Source organism: Alexandromys fortis, unplaced genomic scaffold, assembly GCF_014885135.2.
Source record: "Alexandromys fortis isolate MF-2015 unplaced genomic scaffold, M_Fortis_MF-2015_v1.1 scaffold_31, whole genome shotgun sequence".
Lineage (NCBI taxonomy): Eukaryota > Metazoa > Chordata > Mammalia > Rodentia > Cricetidae > Alexandromys > Alexandromys fortis.
Window position 1 is genome coordinate 11,782,462 of NW_026067974.1, and position 7,841 is coordinate 11,790,302.

The window sequence follows — 7,841 nt, forward strand, 5'->3', positions numbered from 1 at the left end:
AGCAAGCAATTTTAATAAACTTTGTGCTATCATCATTCATTGGTGTCTGTCATTTTGATAAATCACTGAGTGAAAAATCCACATAATCAATAGAATTTTCAATGCTCAACGTGGTTCCCCTCTATCAGTGACACTAAGCATGGAGTTCAGCACTAGATCCATGGAAGATTTCTACTGGGATAACTGTGATTTAATACCCAATGACTACCATTTTCCTGGCTCCTCCAACCTCAGCTCCCATAAACCAAGGGTCTTTTCTCTCCTTTGCTGTCTGACTTTTATACACATCATTTTGGTGAAGTGATATATGGCAATGGACTTTCAGTCTTATTTTCTTTATCTGTTTGCTTGTCAAAAGGCATCTAAAATTCAGCTTCATCTTGCCAATTGTTAATGGGATTGGCATAAACTTGGGGGTGTCAGTATCCCTTTAGGCTTCTGATTTCAACCATGTCATTTGCTAGGGGAAAAAAGCTGCATATGAGATTATCAAGTTGAGTAAAATAACCACACCCAATACAATTCAACCAAGTGCTCACATTTGTAAACCCATCACTTGGTTTGCCCATCACTTCTTGCTCCTCCTTACCTCTGCCAAAACATAAGCCTATCTTCACACAGAGACAAGGATGGATAGGCTCTTAGGAGACAGAACCTGAACTGATGTGGGATTTCCTTCTGTATGTTGTGAATACTGTTGGTTAATATAAAGGAGATTCAGGCTAAAAGTCAACTATTTAGTTCATCACTATGGGTGACATAGCATCATATGTATCCCCCAATAACCTTTTAAATAAACTTTTTAAGTGCAGGAAAAGATCAGCTGTGTAGAAAACCAATAACCCTGATCAGGCCACATGAACAGGTGACAATCTGACTAGGAATGATGCCAACTAGTTATCCAAAGTGGATACACATACATATATATGAGAATATAAAATCTGAAATGAAAAGAAAAGATCATACAATAACTAAAGCATCAAAGTATTTGAAGACTTTAAAAAAGTACCAATGAATAAAGGAATACATGAGAAAAAATGTTTAATACCATTTACCACCAGGAAATACAAATCAAAACTTCCTTGAAATTCTCCCTTTCTACTCTCAGGAAGGCTGTCATCAAGAAAACTAACAAACACAAGTGCTGGTAAAGATCCAGAAGGAAAGAAAACCTTTACACACTGTAATGGGAATGGAAATTAGCACAGTCTATATGGATATTAGCTTGTAGGATCTTTAAAAAAATTAAAGTTATAACCATCACATCACTACTCCACGGTACATACAACAAAGAACCAACCTGTTTGTGTGTCAGTGGATGGATGCATGAATAAGACATGGTGCATATGAGGAAGAATAAATGATGTCATTTTCCAGAAAACTTAAAATTTGGAGGTCATCTTGATAAAGTGAAGTAAGGAGGACTCCAAAGAAAAGTCAAGTTTCCATCATCTAAGGAGTGGTGGGGACACAAAAGAATCAATAGGACAATCTGCGAAGAGAAAGAGAATCAGGAGGTGGCCACAGGGGACTTCATAGAGGGTGATGGTGAGGGAATTTTATCAACGGTGTTACATGCATTTAGGACAATGTTGTGATCAAACGCACAGCTTTGGAAAATCAGTACATGCTATGACAATTTCTATATGTCATAAGACACATAAATATAAGATTTAAATTAAAACACATATAGTGCAGCCAGAGGGTGGTGGTGCACACCTTTAATCTCAGCACTGGAGATGCAAGGCAGGTGGATCTCTATGAGTTCAGGACCAGCCTGATTTACAGAGTGAGTTCCAGAACAGAGAAGACTACACAGAGAAACACTGCCTCAAATAAAATAAAATAAAATAAAATAAAATCACATATGGTCCAACAAAAAAGTTACTATCCAAGAATAAATCTAGTAAAAGAAGCCCTAAGATCCTGCAAATCAAAGTACCATCCTTGCATGTTAAGCAAACCTCCAGGTACCCGGATGTGTACTTACAGCCATAGTGTTTTAAAAAGAAACATTTCTAGCCGTGCTGTTTTGAATAGTCCCAAACTATAAACAACCTGTTTCTAGGGGCAAAATTCCAATCAGTGAGCAGTGTCAAATTCATTGAGTGGAATATTACACAAACACGAGAATGAACAAACTGGGGTCAGGATAGGGAGGGTTGTCACAGTCATCTTATGATCAAGGACACAGACTGGTTTTGATTCACAAAGATGTTCAAAGTGATGCCAAGATTGAAAGACTGACCCTCTAAGACAGTGAGAGCCAGCTTCTGAGGATGAGTGACATGAAATGGTTTGCCAACACTGATGTTAAATTCCTTTTTTTTAATGGTGGTGTGGCTGTGTTCACCTTTTATTATCTCGAATGGGAAATTAACATATTAATTAATGCATGAACAAATGTGTATTTTTAGTGTGAATAGTAGACTAAAAATAGAGAGGGGGTGCGCTTCTTATTCCTCAAAGATAAATTAGGTAATAAATTAGGTATGTCTCAAATAATCATGAGTCTTTCACTGAATGGAAAGAAAAGAGGTAGAGTAGAGAAGATAATGAAGATGAAAGACCAGACAGTGAGGGATGGGAATAAAATTATAGAGAGCAAAGCAAACTAAGGGAATCAGGAGATCACCAGTCTAAGGTCACTACCCCTGCTGACAGCCAGATATACACTGGAGTCACCTGCTCACACTCTTTTGTCTGAATGTAAGGACTTCTTCCCCATGAGCTCCTAGGAGAAGACAGTCATTCGGGAATGATGGTCACTCACATCTCCCCTGATGCCTCCTTATTCTTAATATGCTGGGTTTTTATACCAACCAGTGCTGGTTCCACTCTGCTATGAAAAACACCAGTCCAGACAACCTTAGCTCAAACCAAACTTAATGACCCCCAAATACACAGGGATGGAAATTTATACAGAGATTGACACATACCTGGGACAGTTTGGAATTGGGCTTTGTGGGCAAACAGAGAGGGAACCAGATGTTGAGTCCATCATTGTGAATACAGCACACTCATGCCCAGAGACATTTATGAATCTAAGCACAAGTGGCAGAAGAAAGTTGTAAGAACGAAGGAATCTTGACCTTCCCATAGAGCAGGAGCTACCAAAGACCAGATGACGACTAGAGCTGCAACAAAGCTGACGGGATGAGCGCCTGAGTTATTAGAAAGAGTTCAAGTAGGCTATCCCCAAAGAAGAAAAGAATGTTTCCAAATGATTCAGAGCATGAGGTGAGAATTTCCTTCTTCATGAACACAAATTAAATGTGGAAATAGTGAACAAAGAGGAAGAGACTTTCTGATTGGTCCAAACCTTGGAGGTCCATGCTATAAAAGTCTGTGACTGGAAGAACTTGCTACACAGTTGAAAACTCACCTGTGAACAGAAGAAAACCCTCCACACCTGATACCATGGCCCTCTGTTGCTGCCCACCTTGCTGTGAGCCATGCTGCTGCAAGACCACCTGCTGCAAAACCATCTGCTGCCAGCCCTGCTGCTGTGAATCCAGCTGCCCCAAGTCCATCTGCTGCCAACCTTGCTGTCCCCCAAGTTGCAGCATACTCTGCTGCAAGCCCTGCTGCTTAAAGCCCTGCTGCTGTGTGCCTAGCTGTTGCCAGCCCTGCTGTGTGCCCACCTGTTGCCAGCCCTGCTGCTGCGTGCCCACCTGCTGCTGTGTGCCCAGCTGCTATGAAAGAACCTGCTGCAAGACCACCTGTTGCAAACCAACCTCTGTGAACATCTGTTGCAGCACACCCTGCTGCCAGCCTTGCTGCTGCTGCTGAGCAGCTCCCCTAAGAAACATCTGCACAACCATGCTCTGGGGGGGGGGGAGAGTTGACATGCCCTAGATGCAAGAGTCACATATTAAAATTTGCAGACCCCCTTCAAGTTCTCACCAGGAAACCTGAGGAATGTAAATTCCAACCTAAGTGTGGCGAATGCTTTGATGAAGGATGGTGTCCCTCAGCCTGTCTCTCTCCTTATCTCCAGAGATTATGGATCTTCTGCTATCTTCATGGGGTGCTAACGTGAAGGTCTTGTATTAGTTTAAAATCTGAGCTAGGATCTTTATATTTCTCATCAAATAACCTAAGAAAACACTACCCCCAAAATGAATTTTGTATTAACTTGTTCTCTTCTCAACTGTATTTCCTTCGGAGTCAACCCAGATTCTTATGTGCTATTTTCTTCTTTCTGCTCACTTAAGAGATGTGTCCCTGGAAGCAAGCAATTTTAATAAACTCTGTGCTAGCATCATCCCATAGTGTCTGTCATTTTATTTTGATGAATCACTTAATGAAAAATTCACATAACCTGTAGATTTTTATATGTTCAACATGGCCTCCCTGCATCCGTGACACAAAGCATGGTATTGAACACTAAATTCATGAAAGGTTTCTATCTGGAATAATTGAAACTTAAAACCTATGATTACCATCTTCCTGGTTCCTCCAACCTCAGCTTCCAGAACCCAAGTATCTGTTCTCTCTCCTTTGCTGTCTGACTTTTATACATATCATTGTGGTGGGATTATATATATAGAAATGAACTTTCTGTCTTGTTTTCTTTGTCCATTTTCTTTTCAAAGAGCATCTAAGATTAAGTTACAGCTTATCAATTGTTAATGGAATTGACATAAACTTGGAAGTGTCAGTAGCAATTTAGGATTCTGATTTCAACCATGTCATTTGCTAGAAAAGAACTGCATATGAGATTATTATTTTGAATAAAATAAACCACACTCAGAAAAATTATCAACTGAGTGTTCTCATTTGTAAACCCAGATTTTACACAGAACTTCAAATACTATAGAAGTTATGATAAGGGGGCAACTAGTCAGGAGAGGGGTTATGGAAGAACAAATATCATCAAAGTACACGAGTCTGTGACATACTTAAAGGAGTTTATAGATTCCCTCACTACATTTAATAAATGAACATGATTAAAAATAAAAATTTGAATTAAAAGAAAGTTCTGCCTTCAATTAACTTGAATAACTCTCCTGAAATATGGCTACTGAGTCATAAAATACCTTTACTTTTATTTTTTGAAGAGTCTTTGTAAATTTCTGCACACCTATTGTTTTTCATATTCTTACTGCTGTGAGAGATTCCCAGATTTGGAGCTAGAGGGAAGGCACCATAGTTAAGAGCACAAACTGCTCTTGAGTAGAAGCCTCAGTTCACTTTGAGCATCCACATAGCAACTCACAACCACCTGCAATTCTTGTTCCAAGGTATCTAATGCCCTCTTCTGATATCCTTGTGCATGTGGTGTATATACATACATACAGGCAAAACACTCATATACATAAAATATAATAAACACATCATTTTCATTTTTTTTAAAGTTTGAAGAGTCCAAATTTCTCCACACACATGTTTAGATCTTTTGGTCTCTTTCTGATACTAGATAGACAACATTCTAATATTGCAAACATTATACAAATAAGATTCCAGTGTTTGAAGATATCTCATGCCATCAGGAAAAAATATCGCAAGCAACGAAGGAACAGTGTCCCTCTGTTGTGCGGCGCTGGACAAGGCACTGTCTAAGTGTGGCTCGCTGGGCTCTAAAGTTCCACGCTTCATCTGTCAGTTATCTGTAGAGAAATGGCATTCCTTCCCATCACAGCACCAGTGCCTGATCTCCTAATGTCTCAGCTGCTCCTTTCCACAAGTTGCCTTTGCACAAAATGACTCGGGAGCTACATGAGCTATTCTCTTTTTAAAGCAAAGAAACAAAAAGAGAATCTCTCTGTGTAACCCAGAGTGTCCTGGAGATCTCTCTGTAAGCCACCATGGCCTTGAACTCACAGAGACCCTCTTGCATCTGCCTCCCAAGTACTAGGATTAAAGGTGTTGTGATGCATAGCTAGGTACTTGTGCTACCTGTAAGTTGTCCCCTTAAAGGGAATCTGAACTCTTGACTTCTGTCTTGGGCAGCTAGATGTGCTGTTTTCATGGTAAGAGTTCTGACTCAGCAAAAACTCAGCTACCACTTAAACGCTCCCATAAATTAGTGTTGTCCCCATCTTGGACAGAGAAGCTTCTGCTTGCAGTGGGTGATGATGTCAGAAAAACATGACTGTTTAAAGTGCTCAAAGTAATCAAACAGTATACCCACATTACCCCCTCCATGGCTCAGAATACATCCTGAAACAGAGGACAGAAACAATCTAAGAGCCAGAGGATGAGGAGGAGTGCTGTGGAACAAGACTTTGTGGGGGAGATAGACACTGTTAACATTCCATTGGAGATGGGGAGAGTTCCTGAGGCCCCATTCCTCCTTGAAGAAACATTGCAAATAAATGGCTGTGAGGGAGAAAAAGTGACTTTCTTCACTAGTGTAACCAGAGTTATCTTACCCATAACTGCCCACCTAATTACACTCAGTGGGTTGCACACACACACACACACACACACACACACACTGAATATAGGTGGGAGACTGTGGGGAAGAAAAGGGTTCAATAGAAGTGAGATTCAAGTGATAATGAGATATGACAAAAATATTTTATATACATATATGAAATTATTACCAGGCATAGTGAAACAAGCCTTTAATCCCCACGTTCATGAGATGGACTCAAGGAAATCCTTGTGATATTGAGGCCAGCCTCACCTACATAGTGAATTCCAGGCCAGCGAGAGCTAAATAATGAGATCTTTTGTTAAACAAAAGGACAAAAAACTCAAATAATAATGATGATGAATCAAAATAATTAAAATATAACTTTATATAAAATCTGTAACTTTGGGAGAAGTTTGAAGAAAACATTTCAGAACATGGGCACAGGCAATAGATTCGCAAAAAGCTCTTCAATAGCTCAGAAAATAACAGCAAGAAATGACAGACGCAATTGCATCAAATTAAATAGCTTTGCAAATAAGGAAACAATAAGCCAAGTAAAACTCAAAAATAGAAAAACAGAAGAAACCCCATTTGAAGCTATTCATTCTGGGGATTCATACGCAGAATACATAATGATTTTAAAAGTTAACAATAAAATTGAAAGCAAACCAATCCATGGGTGGGCAGGGGGTGCAATGGTCTGAATATCTCAAAAAATAGTATAAGTATCCAGTAAATTCATTAAAACAATAATAATATAAGTAGTCATCAGGGAAATGCAAACCAAAACTACTTATGAAATTCCATCTACCCCCAGTCAAGAAGGCTGCCATTAAGGAAACAAACTGTAAATGCTTAGGATACAGGGAGAAAAAAAAAGAACTCATCATTAAGTGTTGATGAGAATGTGTAAATGGGCATAATGCCTTTGAAAATGAGTTTGGAGTTCCCTCCAAGAGCTAAAAATAGAACTACCACATGATCCAGGTACATTACACCTCTGTTTGTACCTAAAGAAAACAGAGTCAATATGCAATGGAGAAATATCTGTCACCATGGCCAACAAGGCACTATAACTTTAGTCAGATTGTAAAATCAGCCCAAGAACCCGGCAAAGAATTTAATGAAAAGGTAAAACATGTAATATACAGATAATTGAAATCATTCCACCCTTAAAAAAATAATTACTATATGTGCACACATACAGATGGAAATGGAGTTCCTGTAATAGGTGAAATAAACGAGACTAAGAATTGGCAAGTATTGCATATGAAAATTAGAAGAAAAAAATAACATGGACAAAACAGGGGAGAAAATCAGACCTGAGTGAGGCAGCAGAGAGTGTACAGAGGGCAATAAGAGGACAGGAGTGTGATCAGAGCGTGCCTTGCACAAGGAGGAAGATGTCACAATCTTTTGAACAAAGACATTCAGAGGATGTAGAGGACCCTGTACCCTGAAATTATTTTTTTTTTTT